The sequence below is a fragment of the Halichoerus grypus genome, chromosome 10 (genome assembly GCF_964656455.1).
Source record: "Halichoerus grypus chromosome 10, mHalGry1.hap1.1, whole genome shotgun sequence".
Classification (NCBI taxonomy): domain Eukaryota; kingdom Metazoa; phylum Chordata; class Mammalia; order Carnivora; family Phocidae; genus Halichoerus; species Halichoerus grypus.
Window position 1 is genome coordinate 118,229,005 of NC_135721.1, and position 26,043 is coordinate 118,255,047.

The 26,043-nt window shown below is 43.2% G+C and overlaps 1 long non-coding RNA gene across 3 annotated transcripts in view; it reads right to left on the bottom strand.

The window, feature by feature from the left end:
- The window catches only part of LOC144379288 (uncharacterized), a 1,054,371-nt gene that overhangs the window by 164,813 nt on the left and 863,515 nt on the right, over positions 1 to 26,043 (bottom strand). The window lies entirely within an intron of this gene.

Here is a 26,043-nt window from a genome sequence, read left to right on the forward strand (position 1 = left end):
GGATCCCTCTAGGTTTTTGGTCCGACCCAAATAAAAAGTTCATCCAACTGTTGTTTATGAGCCCCAAGCCCAGAGGAAGAGGCCATGATTTCTAATTACTGAACAACCAGCCTTTGATCAGACTTACTAAAGAGTCATTTCCAAGTTATGTAGTTGGGCCCCCGGGAACTGGGAATCAGAAGGCTCATTTGATATTTTTTTTTATTGTGTTAATGAGCAGCTGGATGGAGCTGCGGGCTAACAGATCATTCACAGGGACTAGACCCATTTACCCTTTGTGTGACAGAGACATGTTCCAAGATGGGACAATGCGCAGTCACCCAGCTGTTGGCAAAGTAGGCCATGGCTTCGTGTCCTCCCTCCTCTTTCCTTTGGTTCACTCGTCCACCTGCATCATCCATCCCTATGGTGGACAGGTGACAGACTTGGGCTTCGTCCATTACTAGCCATGTGGCCTTGGGCAGGTCCCTTCCCCCACTCAGGGTCCTCATCTATAAAATAAGGGTGATAAAGAAATCAAAGGCATCCAAATTGGCAAAGAAGAAGTCAAACTCTCACTCTTTGCAGATGTTATGATACTTTATGTGGAAAATCCCAAAGACTCCACCCCAAAACTGCTAGAACTCATACAGGAATTCAGTCAAGTGGCAGGATATAAAATCAATGCACAGAAGTCAGTGGCATTCCTATACACCAACAACAAGTCAGAAGAAAGAGAAATTAAGGAGTCGATCCCATTTACAATTGCACCCAAAACCATAAGATACCTAGGAATAAATCTAACCAAAGAGGCAAAGGATCTGTACTCAGAAAACTATAAAATACTCATGAAAGAAATTGAGGAAGACACAAAGAAATGGAAAAACGTTCCATGCTCATGGATTGGAAGAACAAATATTGTGAAGATGTCAATCCTACCTAGAGCAATCTACACATTCAATGCAATCCCTATCAAAATACCATCCACTTTCTTCAAAGAAATGGAACAAATAATCCTAAAATTTGTATGGAACCAGAAAAGACCCCGCATAGCCAGAGGAATGTTGAAAAAGAAAAGCAAAGCTGGTGGCATCACAATTCCGGACTTCCAGCTCTACTACAAAGCTGTCATCATCAAGACAGTATGGTACTGGCACAAAAACAGACACATAGATCAATGGAACAGAATAGAGAGCCCAGAAATGGACCCTCAACTCTATGGTCAACTAATCTTTGACAAAGCAGGAAAGAATGTCCAATGGAAAAAAGACAGTCTCTTCAACAAATGGTGTTGGGAAAATTGGACAGCCACATGCAGAAGAATGAAACTGGACCATTTCCTTACACCACACACAAAAATAGACTCTAAATGGTTGAAAGACCTCAATGTGAGACAGGAGTCCATCAAAATCCTAAAGGAGAACACAGGCAGCAACCTCTTCGACCTCAGCCACAGCAACTTCTTCCTAGAAACATCGCCAAAGGCAAGAGAAGCAAGGGCAAAAATGAACTATTGGGACTTCATCAAGATAAAAAGCTTTTGCAAAGCAAAGGAAACAGTCAACAAAACCAAAAGACAACTGACAGAATGGGAGAAGATATTTGCAAATGACATATCAGATAAAGGGCTAGTATCCAAAATCTATAAAGAACTCATCGAACTCAACACCAAAAGAACAAAGAATCCAATCAAGAAATGGGCAGAAGACATGAACAGACATTTTTCCAAAGAAGACATCCAAACGGCCAACAGACACATGAAAAAGTGTTCAATATCGCTCGGCATCAGGGAAATCCAAATCAAAACCTCAATGAGATACCACCTCACACCAGTCAGAATGGCTAAAATTAACAAGTCAGGAAATGACAGATGTTGGCGGGGATGCGGAGAAAGGGGAACCCTCCTACACTGTTGGTGGGAATGCAAGCTGGTGCAGCCACTCTGGAAAACAGTATGGAGGTTCCTCAAAAAGTTGAAAATAGAGCTACCATACGATCCAGCAATTGCACTCCTGGGTATTTACCCCAAAGATACAAAAGTAGGGACCCGAAAGGGTACGTGCACCCCGATGTTTATAGCAGCAATGTCCACAATAGCCAAACTGTGGAAAGAGCCAAGATGTCCATCAACAGATGAATGGATAAAGAAGAGGTGGTATATATACACAATGGAATATTATGCAGCCATCAAAAGGAATGAGATCTTGCCATTTGCAATGACGTGGATGGAACTGGAGGGTATTATGCTGAGCGAAATAAGTCAAACAGAGAAAGACATGTATCATATGACCTCACTGATATGAGGAATTCTTAATTTCAGGAAACAAACTGAGGGTTGCTGGAGTGGGGGGTGGGGTGGGAGGGATGGGGTGACTGGGTGATGGACACTGGGGAGGGTATGTGCTCTGGTAAGCGCTGTGAATTGTGCAAGACTGTTGAATCTCAGATCTGTACCTCTGAAACAAATAATGCAATATATGTTAAGAAAGAAAAAAAGAAGAAGAAGAATGTAGCAGGAGGGGAAGAATGAAGGGGGGGAAATCGGAGGGGGAGAAGAACCATGAGAGACGATGGTCTCTGAAAAACAAACTGAGGGTTCTAGAGGGGAGGGGGGTGGGAGGATGGGTTAGCCTGGTGATGGGTATTGAGGAGGGCACGTTCTGCATGGAGCACTGGGTGTTATGCACAAACAATGAATCATGGAACACTATATCTAAAACTAATGATGTAATGTATGGGGATTAACATAACAATAAAAAATTTAAAAAATAAAATAAAATAAAATAAGGGTGATAATGACAATAGCCACTTCCCGAGCCTGTTGTCATGGTGATATTGGGTAATCCATGTAAAAGGACTTATTTAGCTGCACTGGGCATTTGATACTTATTGGCTGGACGTGCTTACTGAGCATCTCCTGCTTGTAGACTCAGTGTGGGAGAAGTAGAGGCAACGAGACCCAGTTCCAGTCCCTGCTCTTAAGAGTGTTGCCTCAGGTGTGGTGGAAGGAGCCAGCCTCGACTCCAGTGTACTTGTTTTGGGCCCCCGGGCAAGTCCCGTGTCCTCACCTGTCAACTGTGGCTGGGAATCCCTCCTCGCAGGGCGACTGGGGACTCCAGGACTTCCTATCAGGCCCTCGGGGTTGCCCGGGCCATACTAGGTGCTGGTAAACGGCTGATGCGATTATCACCTGCCTTACTTTGGGCTCCTCAGAAGCAGCCCCGGGCACAAGGAGGTGAGTACAAGTAGTTTATTTGGAGGAAGATCCCGGGAAGTTCCAGTGGAGGAGAGAAAATGGGATGGGTGGGGGAAAGCAGCCTATAAAGGGTATATGATCAAACCATGGGTGACCACAGCTTAGTTCTGCTGGGGAAACTCTGGGAGCCAACGCAGAATGCTCCTCAGAGTGCACACCCAAGGGCCACGGAAGCTGGAGTATTTATATACCATCTCCCACCACTCACTTGTGGAAGGGAGCTTCTGGGGGACCTGAGTTCTCTGGTTCTCCTAGTCTTCGCAGAGAGGGCTCTAGCAACCATAGAAACCTCTCAGGCAAAGAAATACAAATGTCGGCAAGCAGAAATCAGGTTGGTGTACACGGCTGTGGGAAGATGGGTGGGGCCTTGACATGGCCTGCACATGGTCCCACAATGGAATAGGAGCTCACCAGCTCAAAATCCTGAACGTGCTAGAAAACCGTTTGCCACAATGCCTGGAAAAGTTGTTTTCCTGTGCATATTTTTAAGAAACTTAGGCCAGTTTGCAAGCAAGCCTGCCTTCTGAACATTCTAGGACATTCCAGAACATCCCAGGGGATGGGTCCAAGAAAAGACTCAGGGGAGCCCAGGCAAGTCCTTGATGAGTATGGGGCAACCATTTTGCTATGAGACAGGGGAAGAACACTTATTTGTAAAAGAACAAAATATTTGTTATTCATAAAGCAAGGAAAGGCCGTTCTTACCCAGTGAGACTAAACACATTCATTTAGTAACAGAGTGTCATCATATCTTGCTGGGCTAGGTCCAGGGCACCCACAGCTGGCTTATAACAGGTCCCGACACCTTGAAGTCTGACTGTGGGTATGACTATCCTGGACAGCTCAGACCTGTAGAGAAGGGCTGGCTTTGGGACAAGACAGTCTGCTATTAACGATCAGAACTCTGAGCTGTCAAAGAACCCTCGTGAGGCCACAGTCTCGTTGCACCATGGGCCTCAGCCTCCCACCAAACTATGATGCCGCCCTGGAGACCCTCCTCTTGACGGCAAGCTGTAGCTCCCCCTTTGCTCTTCCCTGACTTCCCCACGCCCCCTCCTTACAGCTACACAGAATTTCACGCTTGTGTGTATACAAGACAACTTCCTCTTTCTTAGAGATGCATAAGGTTTCCTGGTGGGGAGATGCCACAGTGTATTTAACCAATCCCCTACCGACGGGCTCTTAACGTTGTTTCCAATACTCTGCTTTTATAAATAAGGAGTCCACCTCCTCCTTTTAACCAAAGTCTGGCATTTTCACCAAAAACTTACATGTGATTTCTGAGGCCTGACCATAGGCGATTAGAAAGGCTTTATCTGATAGGCCTCCCGGAGGAAGGCTGGCCTCCCTGCACCAGACCTGGTGAACAGCCAGTGCGTTGTATCTGGGGATGCTTCCGCCCGTCATGCTCTTTGCATATTTGCATCCCTCGGTCTAAGTCTCTCCATGTGAGGCCCTCGGTAGAGGCTTCTTTAGGCGCCTCTGCCAAGGACCCTTCACAGGGAGAGAAGGGGGAGGCCTTGCAGACACTTTTGCCCAACCATGACTCAGTACTCAGTACTCAGTATTTTCTACTCCCAGCCCTTCCCCCCATCACTCCCTGCTGGCCCAGGGTCCATAAAACTGCCAGAGGCTTCTGTTTGGGGCTTCCTCAGCCGTGAGATGGTCCCCACGTCTACACTGATCCATCTGATCCACCAGCATGCCATTTCAAAGGGGGAAAGGGAATAGGGGGGTCTCGGTGCTTTCTCTGGCTTGATCCTTTGCTTACACTATCAGAGTGAATGACTGAAGGCCTCCCTCTTACTTTCATTTTGGCTTGATGTTGCTGTAATCAGCATCTCCAACACCTGGCAGCTCAGCTCTGTCTCCAGCTCAGCCGAGCTCTTGACAATAAATAGTGCTTCAGTGAATAGCTTTATCCATACATCACTTCTATTCACACATCCACTCATGTATAAGTACAGATACATCTGGAAAATTAATATCCAGAAATGGAATGCAATAATTGAAGGAATCTCTTGCATAATTTAGCCCGTGGGTATGTGCTCATGGTCCCTCCTCTTACACACTCCCCCTTTCCCCCAAGCTGGGGCCTGAGTACCCGTGAAATCAGGCAGTGGAGTGGGGGGGCTTCTGCAGTAAACAATTCAACCCTGCCCAAAATAGCGGTCTGATCTTTACCCTCAGCCCAAGAGCTGATCTCTAAGCCCTTGGGAAGTCTTGCTTGATTGGAGTGTCTTTGTCTACCTGGGGGCATTGGACTATGCCCATCTAACAGTGTGATCTGTGCTGGGGGCTTTGGGTTACATGGGCCTCTGCAGGGGCTGCAGACTGCAGTCACCCACATGGGTGCTCAGTAGTGCCGACAGATGAAGCCCCAGTAAAGACTGGACGCCAAGGCTTGGGTGAGCGTCCTGGTCGGCAACACTCTATGTACATTGTTATGCACTGATGCGGGGGATGGGAGGGCACGGGGAGGGAGTAAGGCTGTCCAAATATCCACAAGGAGAGGTTGACTGAAGCTCTGTGTTTGGAACTTTCCTGGGCTCTGCCCTATGGACCTCTTCCCTTGGCTGATTTTAATTGGTATCTTTTACTTTTAACAAGCTGTCACTATGAGATGAATAGGTTTCGGTGTGTCCTAGGAGTCCTTCCGCGAATTACGGAATGTATGGGTGGTCTTGGGGGCCTTCAAACTTGCAGTGGGTGTCAGAAGACAGAGTGATCTCCACAAGATCACTGCCAGCTGCTCATCTTCAGCTCTGCTGCTGTTGGCACTGCAAACTTCAGAATCCACTCTGGTCAGTATAGGCAGGAAGGGGGTTTCAGCCTCCAGGGCCTGGAAGACCATCGCTGGTTGCAATGACCTTCATGCATATGTTTCCAGACCAGACCTATCCTGAGACCCCGACCTATCCCTAACTGCAGGCCTGACATGCCCCTCGGGCTGACTGGATTTGGGGGGTACATGGGGCCTGTGTGACAAAGGCATTTGTAAAGGCATCCTGAGGACTTCCCCCAGAGTCTGGTGCATAAATCTCCCCGCCAGCACATCCACCTGGGTCTGCTTCTCAGAGCCCGCACAGCAATGCTGGTAGTAAAACACAGCAGAACAGAAAACTGCTTTATGGGCCAGGAGGAAACGATTTCCCACCCGGGACCACTAAAGAATCCAGGGCTCACATCTCTACCTCCCTTAGAGAAGGCTTTCCTCCCACCTCAAGTGATCTCCTGGGGCCCTTAGTGCAGACCTATCAGCAAAAATCCCAGGGACAGGAAGGCTGTTTTTAAAAGGATGATCTTGCTGGGGCGCCTGGGTGGCTCATTCGGTTAAGTGTCCGACTCTTGGTTTCGGCTCAGGTCACAATCTCAGGGTCGTGAGATCCAGCCCTGCATCAGGCTCCTATGCTCATAACGGAGACCTCTTGAGATTCTTTCCCTCTCCCTCTCCCTCTACTCCCCCTCTGCTCCCCCTGCTCAAGTGTGTGCTCTCAATCTCTCTCAAATAAATAAATAAAATCTTTAAAAAGATGCTCTTGCCATTCCATCCCATCTTGGGGTGTTGGGGTGCAGGGGTAGGCCCAGAGCCATCACTTGAGTCCCCCAGATCCAATCAAGCCCAGCTTTCTTCCAGCCCCACCCCTCCACTGCTAGCTAGCCTTCTAAGACCTGCCATTCAATCAAGAGCGGTCCTCTAAGAACTACCCCTGCCCCTGAGTAGAATCATTTTAAGTTAATATAAGATGGTTAAAATGAAAAGCGCAGATAAAAATCTGTGTTGGCAAGAACGTGGAATAACTGGAACACGTGTCCACTGCTGGTGGGAGTGTAAGTTGGTACAACCATTGGAAAGACGTCCCAGAGTGGAATGTGCACGTGCCCAGGACCCCACCATTCCAGTACTCCGTAGATACCCAATGGAAATGCCTGCACACAGTCAACAAAAAACACATACCTACCGGGATGTTGATAAAGCACCCTTCCTAATAACCCCTAACTGAAACTAATCCAAATGTCCATCAATTGTAGGTGGATAAATTGTGGAATATTTACACGATGGAATATTATACAGCAATGGATACAAATGAACTTCAACTACAGGGCAATAATATAGATGAATCCTGCCAAGAGAGAGCTTAGCTAAAGAAACCTGATATAAAAGGGTCCATGCTGTGTGATTGCACTGACGCAGAGTTCAAAAACAAAATTAATTCATATGGAAGTAAAAGTCAGGAGAGTGTCCATGGTGCCAGGGAGGGGATGAGTAACTAGAAAAGGACACGAGGGTCTCCCGGGGTCTGGAAAATGTTCTGCTTCCTGATCCCTGTGCTTACTGGCTGGGTGAGTTCACTTTGTGAGCAACACAAACAAGTGCATATCCACAAGTGTAGTTGTTTGTACGCTTTTTCTGCATATATGTTTTACTTCCAAGAAATATATGTAAGATGATTCTAACTGTATTTACAAGACTTCTTATAGTGCCTTTGATTACTTAGGCTCCTAATACACAAAATCCTGTTTCTCCAGGTTTATTCATGTAACACACTGAGATGGACACCTTGTATAGGGTGCTTTTTATGGCATTATTTGTAATACAAAACAAGAACAAAACAAAAAAAGCAACCCATATGACTTTTGATTAGGGCTGGTAGATCAATTATGGTGCATCCATGCAAAAGAAAGCATTAAGAAGAATGACACTATGTGCACACACATGAAAAGATATCAAGACATTAGTAAGTGGAAGGAGTGATCTAGCTATGGAACAGTAAGTACAGTATTATCTCCTTTTATTTAAAATGATAGGGACACATACACACATGCTTAGATGTATACAGGAAATTTCTTGGAGTTTACCCAAAACGTTGGAAGCAGAGGTTACCTCTGGAGAGTGGGAAGAAAGGGTTTATAAAGTTGTGAGGTCTTGATTTCCCTTCTTGTGCCATTTTGTATTGTTTGGACTTTTTACACAAGTAATTCTTATTTTGTCAAAATATAAATTTAAACATGTCAATCAAAGTAACTGAGCGCATGCTTTAAAAACCAAATGTTTAAAAGGGCCTCTATAAGAAACAATGGTCACAGGGGAACAACTTTTTTTTTTTAATTTTTTATTGTTATGTTAATCACCATACATTACATCATTAGTTTTGGATGTAGTGTTCCATGATTCATTGTTTGTGCATAACACCCAGTGCTCCATGCAGAACGTGCCCTCCCTAATACCCATCACCAGGCTAACCCATCCTCCCACCCCCCTCCCCTCTAGAACCCTCAGTTTGTTTTTCAGAGTCCATCGTCTCTCATGGTTCGTCTCCCCCTCTGATTTCCCCCCCTTCATTCTTCCCCTCCTGCTATCTTCTTCTTCTTCTTCTTTTCTTAACATATATTGCATTATTTGTTTCAGAGGTACAGATCTGAGATTCAACAGTCTTGCACAATTCACAGCACTTACCAGAGCACATACCCTCCCCAGTGTCCATCACCCAGTCACCCCATCCCTCCCACCCCATCCCCCACTCCAGCAACCCTCAGTTTGTTTCCTGAGATTAAGAATTCCTCATATCAGTGAGGTCATATGATACATGTCTTTCTCTGTTTGACTTATTTCGCTCAGCATAATACCCTCCAGTTCCATCCACATCGTTGCAAATGGCAAGATCTCATTCCTTTTGATGGCTGCATAATATTCCATTGTGTATATATACCACATCTTCTTTATCCATTCATCTGCCGATGGACATCTTGGCTCTTTCCACAGTTTGGCTATTGTGGACATTGCTGCTATAAACATTGGGGTGCACGTACCCCTTCGGATCCCTACATTTGTATCTTTGGGGTAAATACCCAGTAGTGCAATTACTGGATTGTACAGTAGCTCTATTTTCAACTTTTTGAGGAACCTCCATACTGTTTTCCAGAGTGGCTGCACCAGCTTGCATTCCCATTAACAGTGTAGGAGGGTTCCTCTTTCTCCGCAACAGGGGAACAACTTTTAATTCCTTAAATGTTTGGTCTTAGTTCTGGATACCTCCAAATATCATGTAATGTTTCTATTTCCCCCCGCTTTTTTTTTTTTACTTACCAATTTTAAACAAAATTACCAACTTCATGAGGGTTAAGCTCATGAACCTGTCCCACTTTCCTTCCCTCTCTCAAAATAGTTACATAACTTAATATTACGCTATTGGTAAGTGTATAATTTTAGATACTATATTCACAACTTTTTTTTTTTTTTTTGCTCCATCAACTAGTTTTGGTGGTGTCTCTTGACTTCTCTTTACTCACTGTGTGACCTTGAACTTCCTTGAGTTCAAGATCCCCCCCACCCCGAAAAAGAGGCAGGTATGGGAGAGTCTGACCAGATAGCTATTCACAAAACATTTCTCTTTCTTCCTGGACACACAGCTATGTCTCCCAGCTTCCCTTTTAAGTATGTGTGACTATTTGGCAAATGGACTGGGTGGCAGAAGTAATGCTTACCACTCTGGGCAGAGCCCATAATGCACCACATATATGATTCTCTCTGTCTCTCTCTCTCTCTCTCCCACATCCCCCATAGCTGAAGCTGAATGTTGACACCCAAGATGACTTGAGAAAAATGTGTTGAAGATGGCAGAGCGTCCAGCAGCCTGGGTCTTTTGAACGATTGTATGGAGCAGAGGAGCTCCTTCCATACCCAACCATCCCTTGGACTTTAGAAGAGCAGAAATGAACTTCTGCCATGTTTAGCAACTGAGATTTGGGGATTTATCTATTACAGAAGCTAGAGTTGGTTTAAATTGCCACAGAAGGTAACAATAGCAACCCATGAAACTGTTGAAAGACTTAAATGAGTTAAATACAAAGTATGTAAACTGCTGAGTCTGCAGTCAGGGTTCAATAAATAGGAGCCATTATTATTGCTAACACGCTCCTTAGGCGTCAGGTTGTCTCCTGATCCCCCATCCAGAGTCTTCTGTGATTGTCCTGCTCATTCTTTAATATAGTGATGTTTATTTTAATTGAGTTTCTAAAATTTGTTTTATTGTGGTAAAAAAAACACATGACATGAAATCTACCTTCCTAACAAATCTTTAAGTGCACAGTACAGTATTGTTAACGATATGTACATTGTTGTACAGTGGATTTCTAGAACTGTTTCATCTTGCATGACTGAAAAGAGCTACAATTCCTCATTTTCCCCTCCCCACCGTGATTGGAAACCGTGATTCCACTTTCTGCTTCTATGAGTTTGACTACTTTAGATACCCCCGAATAAGTGGAATTATGCAGTATTTGTCCTTCTATGACTATCTTAGTTCACCTAGTATAATGTCCTCAGAGTTGATCCATGTTGTAGCATCTGGCAGGATTTCCTTCTTTTTTAGGGTGAATAATAGTCCAGTATATGTATACACCACATTTTCTTTATCTATTCATCCATCGTTGGACACTTAGTTTCTTTCCACCCTTGGTTATTGTGAATAATGTTGCAATGAACATGGGAGTGTAACATCTTTTCCAGGTACTGGTTTCTTCTTTTCTTTTCTTTTTTTTTAAAGATTTTATTTGTTTATTTGACAGAGAGAGACACAGCGAGAGAGGGAACACAAGCAGGGGGAGTGGGAGAGGGAGAAGCAGGCTTCCCGCGGAGCAGGGAGCCCGATGTGGGGCTTGATCCCAGGACCCTGGGATCATGACCTGAGCCAAAGGCAGACGCTTAACGACTGAGCCACCCAGACGCCCCCCAGGTACTGTTTTCAATTCTTTTGGATAAATACCCAGAGAGGAGATTACTTGATCATATGGGAGTTCTATTTTTAATTTTTTTTTTTTTTGAGAAAACTCCATGTTTTCCACAGTGGCTGCACCATTCAACATACCCACCAACAGTGCACCCGGATTCCAAGTTTTCTATGCCCTCACCAACATTTGTTATTTTTCTGGTTTGTTGGTTTTGTTTTGTTTTTTTTTTTAATATAATAGCCATCCTAACAAGTGTAAGGTTATATCTCATGTGGTTTCCATTTACATTTCTCTGATGATTAATAATGTTGAGCATCTTTTCATACACTAGTTGGCCATTTGTATGTCTTCTTTGGAGAAATGCCTATTCAAATTTTGCCCATTTTTAGTAGGGTTATTTGTTTTGTTTTGCTTTGTTTTGCTATTGAGTTGTAGGATTTCCTTACATATTTTGGATATTATTTTGGATTTTGGATATTAACTTGGATTTTATTTTGGATATTAACTCCTTATCAGATATATAGTTTGCAAATATTTTCTCCCATTCTATGTATTGCCTTTCACTCTGTTGACTGTTTTCTTTGCTGTGCAAAAGTTTTTTTAGTTTAATGTAGTCATATTTGTCTATTTTTTTTTTTTTTTGGTTCCCTCTGCTTTTGCTGTCATATCCAAGAAATTGCTGCCAAGACTAATGTTACAAAGCTCTTACTCTATGTTTTTTTCTAGGAGTTTTATAGTTCCAGATCTTACATCTGGGTCCTTAATCCATTTTGAATTTATTTTTTGTGTATAGTGTAAGAAGAGTCCAATTTTATTCTTTTGTATCTGGATATCCAGTTTTTTTCAGTACCATTTGTTAAAGACTATAATTTCCCCATTATGTAGTTGTGACACCCTTCTTGAAGATCATTTGACCATATATGCATGAGTTTATTTCTGAGCTCTCTATCCTCTTCCATTGGTGTAGATGTCTGTCTTTATGTCAGTACCATATTATTTTCATCACCACAGCTTTGTAATACGTTTTGAATTAAGAAAGTGTAAAGTATTTAGAATTCACCTTTCTTCTTCTTTCCCAAGATTGTTTTTGGCTGTTTGGGATCCTTGTGGTTCCATATGCATTATAGGGTTGTTGTTTTTTTTTCTATTTCTGCAAAAAAAAAAAAAATGCCATTAGGATTTTGATAGGGATTGCATTGAATCTATAGATCGCCTTGGGTAGTATGGACTTTTTAACAATATTAAGTCTTTCCATCCATGAACATGGGATGTCTTTCCATTTATCTGTGTCCTCTTTAATTTCTTTCTGCAATGTTTTATAGTTTTCATTGTACAAGGTCTTCTACCTCCTTGGTTAAGTTTATTCCTAAGTAGTTTATTCCTTTTGAAGCTATTGTAAATGGGATTGTTTTCTTAATTTCTTTCTTGGAGTGTTCATTTTTAATATAGAAATGTGATGGAATTTTGTATTCTGCAACTTTGCTTATTTTGTTTATTAGTTCTAACAGCTTTTTGTGGAATCTTTGTATTTTTTTTCATATAAGATCATGTCATCTTTGAACAGAGGTCATTTTATTTCTTCCTTTCTGACTTGGATGTCTTCAATTTGTTTTTTCCTTGCCTAATTGCTCTAGGTAGGACTTTAAGTCTACTATGTTGAATAGAAGTGGTGATAGTGGGCAACTTTGCCTTGTCCTTAATCTTAGAGGAAAAGATTTCAGTCTTTCACTATTGAGTATGATGTTAGCTGTGGGATTTTAATATATGGGCTTTATTATGTTGAGGTAGTTTCCTTCTTTTCCTCATTTGTTGGTTTTTTTTTTTATCACGAAAGAGTGTTGAACTTGGTGCTTTTTCTGTATCTATTGAGATGATCATGTGATTTTTAGCCTTCATTCTGTTAAGGTGCTGTGTGATTTATATGTGTTGAAGTATCCTTGCATCCCATGGATAAATCTCACTTGGTTATGGGGTGTGATCATTTTAACGTGAGATTGAATTTTATTTGCTAGTATTTTGTTGAGGATTTTTGCATCTACAATCATCAGAGATGTTTTCTTTTCTTGTACTGTTTTTATCTGGCTTTGGCGTCAGAGTAACATTGGCCTCATAAAATGCATTTGGAAGTGTTCCCTCTTCTTCAATATTTTGGAAGAGTTTGAGAAAGATCGGCATTCATTCTTCTTTAGGTGTTTGGTAGAATGGTAGAATTCCCAGTGAAGCCATCTGGTACTGGGCTCTTCTTTGTTGGGAGATCTTTGATTACCGGTTTAATCTCCTTACTAATTATAGGTCTGCTCAGACTTTCTCTTTCTTCATAATTCAACTTTGGTTGGTTGTATGTTTCTAGGAACATATCCATTTCTTCTAGCTTACCCAATTTATTGGCATATAATTGTTTATGGTACTCTCTTACCATCCTTTTTATTTCTGTGTTATCAATTGTAATGCCTCCTCTTTGATTTCTGATTTTGAGTCTTCTCTTTTTTTCTTAGTCTAACTAAAGGCTTATCAATTTTGTTGATCTCTGTTAAAAAAAATCTTTAAGTTTCATTGGTTTTCCCTGCTCAGTTAACCCTTCCTTTCCCCCAGCAAGAAAATATGTAGCTATCTAGATCACAAATAAACAAATAATATCTCCTGGTTCAGAATTCTAAAAGCTTGTTATCAGCTCTACAGTTCATTTAACAACTGATCTTGTGGTATTGTAGATTACTATTCAAATATTTTGTTTTCCGACTTCTCCTGAGTTTTATGTCTAACCTTCCTAAGTAAATTATAATTTCCTTGAAGGCAGGAAATAGATATTATATGTCTTTGTGTCACCCATGGCTTATTGCAATACTGAGTTGAGCACTTAATAAGTACCTGGTGATTTGAGTTGAAATCTCTTTTTTTTTTTTTTTTTTTTTTTTTAAAGATTTTATTTATTTATTTGACAGAGAGAGACACAGTGAGAGCAGGAACACAAGGAGGGGGAGTGGGAGAGGGAGAAGCAGGCTTCCTGCCGAGCAGGGAGCCGGATGCGGGGCTCGATCCCAGGACCCTGGGATCATGACCTGAGCCGAAGGCAGACGCTTAACGACTGAGCCACTCAGGCGCCCCTGAGTTGAAATCTCTTAACACTTAACCTAATACTCCAATCTTTTCCCCAGTTACGGGCTGCCCTAGGCCCTTATCATATAGCTCCTCCAATTTATAGTCAGTTGTTAATCATCTCCATATCTTTGCCTCTGCTTGTGCCACACATGCTCAGTAGCCTCTGCGTTTCACTTTCATGTCACTCCTGTTCAAATCACAGAGTTCCCCAAAGGATGTCTCACCCCATTCTCAATCTTTCTGATGGTTCTCCAGAGGTACTCAGGAGGGAGATGAGTCATGAAATGTTAAGTCAGGAGGATGGAAACCCAGGGCAGCAAAAAACAGGAGAGGACCCAGAGGGCCTGCATTTTGGAGGTCGATCAAGGACTCCAAGGATGGGCGACCTGGTAGACCGAAATGACCTTTGCCATAGTTAATATTTTGGTGAATTTCCTTGACAACGTTCCATTTTAGGAAACACTACTCATGGTTAAGGTCGTGTAGAGGGAGTATAGAGTGGGGTGGCTCCAACAGGAAAAGTCCCTTTTAGCACTAACATTCCATGATTTGAAATAACTTACTGCTATGAGCTGAATTGTGTCCTCCAAAAAAAGATATGCTGAAGTTTTGGCCCCAGTACCTCAAAATGTGACCTTATGACCTTACTTGGAAATAGGGTCTTGATAGAGGTAATCAAATTAAAATAGGGTCATTCAGATGGGCCCTAATCCAACATGACTGGTGTCCTTATAAAAAGGGGAAATTTGGAGACAGACACAGACACAGAAAGAAGCAAGATGATGTGAAGACATCCATCTGATGACAGCTGCAGAGCTTGGACTGATGCAGTTGCAAGCGAAAGAATTCTTGAGGCTACCAGAAGCTAGGAAGAGGTAAGGAAGGTTCTCCCCAAAGTCTCAGAGGGAGCGGCCCTATGGATACCTTGATTTCAGACTTCTGGCCTCCACCACTGAAAGGCAGTAAATATCTGTTGCCTGAGCCACCCAGTTTGTGGTCCTTTTTACAGCAGCCCTCAAAAACTAATATACTTACCTTCTCCATGCTTCCTTTCTTTCCCTTATCCGTAAAATGGGCACCTAATGTCAACCTCCCAAGGGTGGGAGGGTTTCAGCTGAGATAAAGATACCGATGGGCTTTAAATTAGTCATACTAAAGTCATCTCACTGAAATAACCACAGGTGTTCCAAGTATCTTTTTGAGAGGAAAATCTTCCAAAGTGTTCCCTGGAAGTTGGGCTCCCAGGTGGCAATGTTCTTCTCAGGGCAATGTCCCAGACTGCTCAGCTCACCCAAGATCACCCCTGCCTGCCTGTGTGGGTCTCAGATGTGCTGAGGCAGAGAATCAAATGGTGGTGGCTGTTTAGTGTTCAATTATTTGGAAAAATTCTTTTTGTTTCCATTAGAACACTCAATTTCTCCAATCTACATGCCAATGGGGGGAAGAGAAAAATTTACTCATTCCACAAATATTTATTAAGTCTGCACTATATGCCAGGTGTTGTTATGGTACTTGGCCTATATTAGTAAACAAAACAGGCCCCCCAAATCCCCACCTCTGTAAAGCTTATATTCTAGTGGGGAGAGAGAGGCAATAAACAAAAACATAATATGTTAATTATACGGTTAATTAAGAGACAATAACAGTTATGGGAGGAAACAGAACAGGGTTATAATCCAATCTTTATTTTGTTGCTCAAATAGTCCCTGCTTTAAGCCTTTAGGAATAATTCAGGTTGGCTTCTGTGTCTTTTCACTATGGCCCCAGCATTTTCCACCCACTTTCTTTCTCTCTAGCACCATAATATGTTCCAGGCTCATGTTTTACTTTCTCTAGCCAAGCTCTGGAATTAACCATTTCTCCAAGGAACTTTTTGTTTGTTTGTTTCCAAAATGTGAATTTCTTTCTTTCCTTTTTTTTTTTTTTTGGGATCCACTTATTAATTTGAGAGAGAAGAGAGAGAGCACGGGCCCAAGCGCATGGGGGCGGGGCACAGGGAGAGGAAGAGAAAATCCCAAGCAGACGCCCCACTGAGCCCCCAATGTGAGGGGCCCAATCCCATGACCCTGGAATCAAGAGTTGGTTGTTCAAATGACTGAACCGCCCAGGCACCCCTCTTTAATTTATTTTAATAGGAAAACGGTATATAGAGGCCACAATCTGGGCACTAGAGATCTTGAAGTGCTAGTTGCCACTGGGGCGTTACTGCCTTCTGAGAGCTCAGAACTGGGATATGCACATGGATGGACAAACACATTCATACATGCGTCTGTATTTATTTCTGTTTATCCATCCATAAATATATTAAATCCATGGATTCATCCTTATATTTTTAATTCCAGTCCAACACCACACAGGATTCATTCTAGCTCTTTCCTTATTACTAATTTCTTTTTCTGACAGTGAGAAACCTGTCTCTCATTGCCCACAAAGTATTTACTTTTTTGTTCAATACTAGCAAACATATATTTACTAAATAGAGTATCCAGTCAAAATACTGTTTTACAAAGTTACTTAGGTTGGTTCTTTTACTGCCCATATGCTTCAGTGGGGTTATCTTATTCACTTGTAACCCAGGTTGGTTTATTATTCTTTGTATGCTATTTTGGCTTTCTCCCACATATCCTGGTTGGTTTGGGTTATTTATTTGTTTATTGGGTATACAAAATATTACTTTGGTTTTGTGAGTCAGGGCTATACCAAAGGGTGTATGCACTAGCCCTTGGTATTGTCAGTATTTTTAATTTTAGTCATCCTAAGAGGTACGTAATGGTATCTCATTGTGGCTTTAATTTACATTTTCCTAACAGCTAATGATGTTAACATCTTTTCACGTGCTTATTTGCCATCTTTACATCTTCTTTGGTGAAATGTGTGTTCAAGTCTTTTACATATTTTCTAATTTGATTGTTATTTTAATGTTGAGTCTAGAGAGTTCTTTCTATATTCTGAATACAAGTCTTTTACGGGGTATGTGATGTGTACATATTTTCTCCCAGATTGTGGCTTGTCTTTTCACTTTCTTAACAGGGTCTTTCATACATCAAATGTTTTTAATTTTGATGAAGTCCCATTTATCAATTATTTTTCTTTTATGGCTTGTGCTTTGGTCTAATGTCAAAGAACTCGAGTTCACCAAGCCCTAGGTCGTGAAGATTTTCTCCTATATTTTCTTCTAAAGGTTTTAGAGTTTTGAATTTTATGCTTAGATTTATGATTCATTCATTCAAGTTAATTTTAGCATACCCTGTACAGTTTAGGACCAACTTCATTATTTTTGCCCTTGAAAGTCCAACCGTGCCAACACTATTTGTTGAAAGGACTACCTTTCTCCACTGAATTGCCTTTGCTCCTTTGTCAAGAATCTGTTGGTCATAGTTCTGTGGGCCTATTTCTGAACCCCATTCTGTTCCCTTGATTTATGTGTCCATCCCTACACAAACACCACTTTCTTGATTACTGTAGCTACATAACAAGTAGTAAAAGCAGGTTGTGTGATTCCTCTAACTTCATTCTTCATTTTCAAGTGTTTTAACTATTCTGATTCCTTTGTCTCTGCATACATTTTGGAATCAGCTGGTCTGCACCTACAAAAACTCCTACTGGAAATTTGATAGAAATAAGTTTATTATGAAAAAATCTGGGAAGAAATATCATTTTGGTTATGTTGAATCATTCAATCCATGAGCACAGTCTGTCTCTCCATTTATTGAGGTCTTTTACTTCATAACACTTCATAGTTTCCATCATACAGGTTTTGTACATGTTTTGTTAGATTTGTACCTAAATATTGCAATTTTTAGAGCTATTATCAATGGTATCGTGTTTTTATTTCAGTTTCCAATTGTTCATCAGCAATACTTAGAAATATGATTGAGGGCGCCTGGGTAGCTCAGTTGGTTGGGCAGCTGCCTTCGGCTCAGGTCATGATCCTGGAGTCCCAGGATCGAGTCCCGAATCAGGCTTCCTGCTCAGCGGGGAGTCTACTTCTCCCTCTGACCCTCCCCACTCTCATGCTCTCTCTATCTCATTCTCTCTCTCAAATAAATAAATAAAATCTTAAAAAAAAAAAGAAATATGCTTGAAATGACTGATTTCTGTGTGTCAACCTCCCACCATCTGGCAACTGATTGTTATTCTTTAATTATATTACTGGATTTTACTTCTTAATCTTTCATAGAGATGTTCTGCTTCAATATTCAAAGATGAAATTAGTCTGTGAAGTTCTTTTTGTTGCTTTGTCTAGCTCGGGCTGCTATAACAAAATAGCATAACCTGGGTGGCTTACAGAACAGAAATTTATGTCTCACAGTTCCAGAGGCTGAGAAGTCCCAAATCAGTCCCAGGTGCTAACCAATTCAGTTCCTACTTAGGGTCCAAATCTCAGCTTACAGATGGCCATTTTCTTGTCTTACTATGGCCGAGAGAAAGGGAGATCTCTCTTGTGTAAGAGGGTTCCACCCCCAGCACCTCATCCACACCTAACCACCCCCCACAGGCCCAACCTCCCAATACTATCACACTGGGAGTTAGGGCTTCAACATAATGACTTTGGGGAGAGGACACAATTCAATCCACAGCAATATTGGTACCCTTCATAAGAAAAACTGGGCAGTGTACCTTATTTCTTTATGCTCTGGAAGAGTTTGGTGAGGTTTGGAATGACCTGTTACTTGTAGATTTGGGACAAACTATGAAGTTCACTTGGACAACTTCTTCAGCTACTTCCAACTTAGTGGTTTTATTTCTTAAGTCAATTTTGGTAATTTGTATTTTTTAACTTATTTTGAGTTGAAATCATCCTAATTTTCAAGGGGATTAACATTGCATTGCGTTAAATGCAACAGTTAAAGAGAATAAAGTAGATCTATATATGCTGACATGGAAAAACCTATAAGACATAATGGGGGAGGGACACAAGTCTCAGGAAAATGAAAAACCCATTTTTTAAAATAAACTTTCCTTTTGGAGTTAGAGTCTCATTTTTATATATAGAATGGATGTAAAATGGTCTGAGAAGATACCCACTAATACCTGGTTGTAGCAGTTTTATATCACCCTTAGACCCAAGCAAGAGATGCCTCTGCCTTGGGCTTGCACTTTCAAGGGGCCTGCTCAAGCCCCCTCCAGATGCACCACACCCCCAGGGGACATACCCTTCTAGAGCCTGAGCCTTCCTCCTAGACCAGGCTCCCTATTCCCGGGAGCCTGGAATTCCTTCCAGGGTGTGTGGGAGCCTCATCCAGGTACCTCCTCCTGAGGATGATGTGACCCCTGCAAGGTCCAACCAGGGCGCACTCTTTGAGGTGGGGGAGGAGCTTGGATGTGCAGGTTGGAGTCCCCATGCACACAGGTGTGCACAAGGCCCTCGTGGTGTAGACTGAGTCAGGTGTGGGTAGAGAAGGGTGCTCCTACCTCCACATTCTGGCAAGGAACTCTGGAGAGTTCAGAAATTCTAAATCTGAACCCGGTTTTCCAGGTCAACATGCAGGTCTATTTGCCTAGAGGTAGGAAGATAGAACATTTTTATTTAAGTGTTTGTTAGCTGGATTTACAGAAAATATGTAGACATTCGGCATGTGAGCCTCAGTTTGACCTTTGTCCTGGGCCCCCCAAATGTCATGGGAGGACCTAGTCAGTCAGGACACTTCCAGGGAAAGAGGTAGGACTTGAGGCGAAGAAGGTGAAAGAGGGTGTTTCAGGCTGAATTGTGTCCCCACTCAGATTCCCGTGAAAGTCCTAACCACCGGTACCTCAGAATGGGACTGTGTTGGGACATAGGGCCTTTAATGAAGTGATCAAGTTAAAACAAGGCTCCAGTCTCCAGAACCATAAGAAAATACATTTCTGTTGCTTAAGCCCCCCCAGTCCATGGTATTTCGTTAGGCAGCCCCAGCGAACTAATTTAGAGGGCTTTAACTTTTTAGTATATTTTTTTCTTGTTATTTGACTCTTGTTTCTAAAGCACATGTATCCGCGCATTATTTATGTGATTTAAAAATACATATTAAAATGTTCTCTTATCATGCTTATCTGTCATTTCCCATTCCTAATTGTGCCTTCTCTGTCCGTGTCTTGCCCTGTGATGAGGCAGGCTAGCGGCTCGTCTGTTTTCCTGTGTGGGGTTCTTTCCCACAATGAATCAGCTCCTCCATTTATCAATTCTCCCTTTGTTGTGTTTTCTGATTCATTAATTTCTGCTTGTCTTCATTCTGTCCTTCATCCCCTGGATTGATTTTGCTGCTCATTTTATATCTTCCTGGATTGAATGCTTGATTCTGTTTTCCTTGTTCTTCTTTTTCTTTTTCAGAAATATAAACGTTTCAGACTACATTTTCTATGGTTTTAGCTTTATCTCATTGCTTTTGACACAGAGTGTTTTCATTCCCTCCCCCCGCAATCTGGTTTAACTTGCAATTCTGACTTCCTTTTGTTCTCGAATGGAGTTTTAAATTTTGAGGAGGGTGTTTTAAATTTTCCACGTGGTTGGGGTTTTGGTCCCATTTCTCCTCTTGTTTTAATTTCTCGTTTTATTACTTGGTGGCCAAAGAGGTCTCTATGATTTCTATCTTGGGGAAAGATATTGGTATTTCCTTTAGAGCCATGGTCAATTTTTATAAAAGCTTTTATAAAAATTTTTTTATAAAATCTCTCCTGGGTGTTTGAATGGAAGGTGTATTCTCTGTCTGCAGAATACACAATGCAGCATCATCACTGATGTCAGCCTGATGAGTTCTTTGACTCAGATTCTCTGCATCCCTCTGGGACCTGTGACTCATGGTAAAGACTTGGGCCACCTTTATCCGGTGAGATTTAATTTATTTATCTCTGTTCAGCTGACATTGGGCGAGGGTGGTGTCGGAGTGTCGTTCCTACCTGTCCTCTCTTCATCTTGCCCTCAGGTTGTCGGTCTGGGTGAGGAGGCCAGAGAACAGAAGGGTGGTAAGGTTACTGGGTCCTCCCTCCAGCTCGGATCCCCACCTCCCTGGGGCTTGAAGACAGGCTCGAGGTGTGACCTTCCCTAACTCAGTCCACCTCTGCTCTGAGTCCTCATCTTTCCAAGGAAAGACGTTGGCCAGACCTTTCCAGATCCTCTCGCTTACTTTTGGGAAACCGGACCTACTTAGTATCTGGGAGACAGGCGGGGACTCTCAAGGTCTCCCTTAAATGTGTTGCAGATACCCCTGTATCTGGAAGACACTCTTTCCAATTTGCTCAAATCTGCTAAATTCATGATCGATGGCATGTTTTTCTGTGACTCACTCCAGCATTTGTCTCTGCTTCTGCTGCGGCTGCTGATAGAGAGGGTCACCACGGGCTTTCCCTCCGCCCTCAGCCTCCTCACACCCGTCTGAGCCGATCGCTTCTGTCTGTTGACACATTCTATGAAAGCCAGTAGCTGGATCCTCACGAAATTGAGAGACTAAGTGTTGAAGTGTCTGACTCAAAATAAAAGCTATTAACTTTGTGGATCCCTGGGGACACCTCAAAGGTCATTCTGAAACTGGAAGTCAGGGGGAAGCTCTTGTGCTTGCTGATGAGGACAGACGAGGCATGTTAAGATGCTGTTGAGAGAGAACACAGTGGCTTCAAATCATGTCTCATGGCCAGGGAGATGCTCTGCCTGGTGTCTCACGCGGGCAACTCGACTTGGTCTTTAGGTAAGCAGCAACCAGGCTTTAGAGGTTTGATAATATTCCTTTTATTTTCCTGGGCAACATCAGGGAGTCTGTTGAGTGGTATATAAACACAGTATTCTCAAACTCTCTTTGCTTTTCCCTTAACATCTTACCTTTCTCTTTCTCCTTTCCATTTTGTTCTTTTTATTCCTTCTCCTGACCCTGAAACAAATCTGTAAGTACCAGTATTTCTGATGTCCAGGAATCATTTGTAGGACTCTTTCCCCTTCCCTTTGAATAAGACCTTACTAGCTCTTTCTTTAGCCATAATTCTTAACCTCCTCACAGTCTTTTCAGAAACAGAGAGATCTTCTATTTACTTTAACTGGCAATTATTATATAAGACATTCTTAATGTGTATTGGTCAGGTTTCACCAGGTTGTGCTGCAAAACAAAAAACCCCCAAGATCTGAGTAGCTTATCACCACAATGGCTTGTTTCTCATTCACATCACCCATCAGCTGCAGTTCTGCTCCAAGTCCTCTTCATTCTGGATCCAGTTTACAGGAAGAAAGAGAAAATCAAAGTATAAAAGGGACAAGCCAGACAGACCTAATCCCTTTTAAAGGTTGTTTTTTTTTTTCCGGGATCCGCCCCCTTCCCGGTTGGGGTGCACTCTCTCCGCAGCCTCCTTCCGCGTGGGCAGTTCCTCCAGCCCCTGGGCCCTGCGGTGGGGGGCAGCCTGCGGCACTGCCACACCAGCAGCCCCCCCAGAACCCCCACCCATGAAGATTTTGCATCCCAGTGCCTCCACCGAGACCCCTCTGAGCTCCAGCTCAGTTCTGAGAGCAGTGGCTGCTCCTTATCCTATGTTCTCTTTGCTTCTTCTTAGCCAATCCCTCATCACTGCAATCCCCTATTATAATTAATAATTCTTTATATTAAACTCTCCCTGTTCAAATTGCCATGCGGTTTCCCTCTCCCGACTGAACGCCGACTAATACACCCTGCCAGCATTATTGGCTCACATCTCATTGGCCAAGACATTGCCAGGGCTCTTGAGCTGGGCAGGTGGCCACTTCAGCTAATCCAGGGTTCTGCTAATAAGGAAGAATGGGAGATGAGGTCTTGTATAAGCAACTGGCAGTGTTTGCCTCAATAGCAGTATATATTGATAAGGATTCTTTCCAGAGCCCCAGACTTCTCTGTTTTCTAGGCCACTTCTCTTGACCACACCCTTAGGTGAAAATTCCCACCTGCCCACATCTCCAGGCTCATTTCACACCATCCTCTCAGATACTATGGACCCCATCTCTTGAAAATCCCCTCAATGCAATCTATTAGAAAAGAACTAAATAAGTAGAAACAAATGTAACTAGTGTGATTTGCACTATGATATCACACAGACCAAATGTCCCACAGTGTCCCCCAGTCTTTGAAAGCTGCCCAGCCCTTCCAGCCCCTCAGAGTCTGCTAGACAGCAGTCCCCTTGAGCCCCCTTCACAGGGGGGATGACCCAGGGTCTGTCCTGGGCAACTCCAGGCCCAGTCACACTGGCCCCCATAGGCAGGGATGCGTGTCCCCTCCTTTCTCAGGATGCTCCCAGGGCTCTCGGGGCATGTGCCTGTGGTATATCCCCTCCTCTAACTCAAACATGAATTCCAGCCACGATGAAACTGGAGGTGGTGATGGTGCCTTGCTGTGTAACTTGGGGCAGGTTACTTAGTCTGTACTAGTTCTCCCTCAGGGCAAACCCTGAGTTTGTTGTGAGCCTGCAGGAGACAATGAATGAGTCGTGCTAATCACGGCGTCTAGCACACAGTAAGCACTCAGTAAATGCTGGGCGTGGGTAGTATCCCTACTGTTGTTTTAACTGTTCCTGGTTAGCTTTTCAGAAGAGGGGTCTCTCACTCAGGAGTGGATCCTCCCTGGCTGAAGAGCCTCCAAGTGAGTTCTGGCCACTTTGAGGTCTTGAGGCATCGAGAGGTCCCTCTGAAGGGACAAGATGGGAGAGCAGGAGGCAGGCAGCTTAAGGAAGCAAGCTCTCCTGATGGATGTTAGCTTGTATTCACAGGAAACCAGGCACAGTGAGATCTTTCCAGAAGCCCAGAAGCTGCTTTCAAAGTGCAGACTGCACTGCCATCTGCTGGCCATGTCTTGGAGTGGTAGGCTTGCAGGAACTTCGGTAACTGCTAACCTGGCAGGTTCCTGGCCCACACAGGCGCCCAGGGGTCCTGGGGCATTCGCGTGTTTATCGAGTCCCTCAGGGCATCCTCTGCAGGCAGTCCAGTGCGCCCCACCTCTTCCTGTGAGGGCACCCCATTTTTAGGTTGTGAACAAAAATGTTCAAAGTGATGTGACGAACTGAGATGTGCTCACGCCCAAAAACCCCTAACCTAAATCTAATTATGAGGAAACATCAAGCAAATCTAAAGAGAGTGACTGACTGGCTTGTACTCTTCAAAAATGTCAAGGTCATGAAGGACAAAGAAAACTAGGGAACTGTTTCAAACTCAAGCAGACGAAGAAGACAGGACAACTGAATGCAAGATATGTTCCGAGACTTTTTCTCGTGTTGTACAAGATGTCATGGGCCAACTGACAAAATCTGAATATGGTCTTCCAATATAACAGTATCATATCACTGTCAATTTCATGACTTTGATCATTGTTCTGTGACTATATAAGAGAACGTTCTTGCTTTTAGGGAACACACACCTAAGTATTTAGGGGTATAGGGCCACCAGGCCTGCATCTGATTTGCAAACAGTTCAGGAGGAAAATATATATATATACATGCATGTATAGTCTTGGTGGAGGGTGTTCAGGAATTCTTTGTACTGTTTTGCAACTTTTCTAACAGCCTGAAATTATACTCAAGTATGTTCAAAATTTTTCTCACAGCCCTCCTGAGACAAGAAAGGGCGACGTGATGCTACCCTAGGTTCAGGTAGGCACCCCAGCAGGAACACCTCACAGCTCGTAGCTACACTTGCGGTGAGCAGAGCAGAACACATAGGGATTTGTGCAACCACCATTCTGTGCATCCACAGCCTCTGTGACATTGTGTGCTAACTATACTTTGCTAAAAATCAATTAATGAAATAAAACAGGAACACCCCACCTTTTTATAGATCCCCCCAGAAGGGGCCAGGTATGTCCTAATAACTTTTCAAGGCTTACCCCGTTTATCCTCACAGTGATCCCATGGGAGAGATGCTATCATTGCCCCTCAATTTTCAGATCAGGAAACCTTCACTCCAGACAGCTATGTGCCAAGGTCACACAGCTAGGAAGTGATGAAACTGGGATCCAGGGTCCTAAAAACCCAACTAGCAGCAGGTGGGGTCCACAACACTAGATGACTCCAGGCCACCTCACTACGGAAAGGACCAAGGCCCACTCCGGTGGCTGCCACATTGGACTCTACGATCTCAGCCGAACTTGCCTGGCCCTTGGCTCTGCCTCTGCTCATGTCCTTGCTCCTTCTCACTGCCTCCAATATTCCTCCCCCTACTTCCTCTTCCGGGCTGACCCACCTCCTCCCCCACAGTTCCTTCCACGTCTCTCCCCGGGAGGGATCTCTCCCTCTTCTCCTGTCCTACCATCCTATGGCATCCCTCTCTCTCTGAGACTCTCCCACCCTCCATCTCCCACTATAATTCCTTTGGCAGAGGCAGAAGAATGTAGTTATTGCTGGCTCTAGCTATGCACTCAGGTCTGGAGTCAAAGCCCAGTTCTGCCATTGACTGGCTGTGTGATCTTGGGCAAGTCGCTTCACCTCTCTGAGCATCTTATAAGTAAGACAGAGCTATTATAACCCAACTCATTATGAAGAGAAAGTGAGCCAAGCTCTACAAAACCTTTCATATAACATCTGGCAAGTGGTGAGTGCTCAGTAAATATTAGCTCCGATTCCTATGTCCTTTTTCTATAATGACCGTTTTAAATTTTTCGCGTAAATTCGTTATAAGCAGGTGTCATAATTTTATTTCAATCTTGCCACAGAGTGAAGTCACAGTTCCCTCTTGTTAAGAGCATTTTGCAGGAAAAGAGAATGGTTGGATAATCACTATTAAACTGAATACAAGACAAAGAATGTCTAATAATCAGCTGAATGTGTGGGTAGCTGATTTCCCCAAAGACGTTTTAATCTTGTTAAAGTTTATCAGAAAATTGCTTAAGCAGTTATCAGGAATGCTAATTTCCTCCCACAAGGAGGCTGTGCATTGCATCAAGTGAGAGAGTTCTACACCAGACCGTGATTGGGGCACTCTCTTCTTAATCACACCCATAATCATCAAGGCTGACATTTCTCGAGGCCTCACTATGCACCCAGCCTGGAGCTGTGTCCCAGGC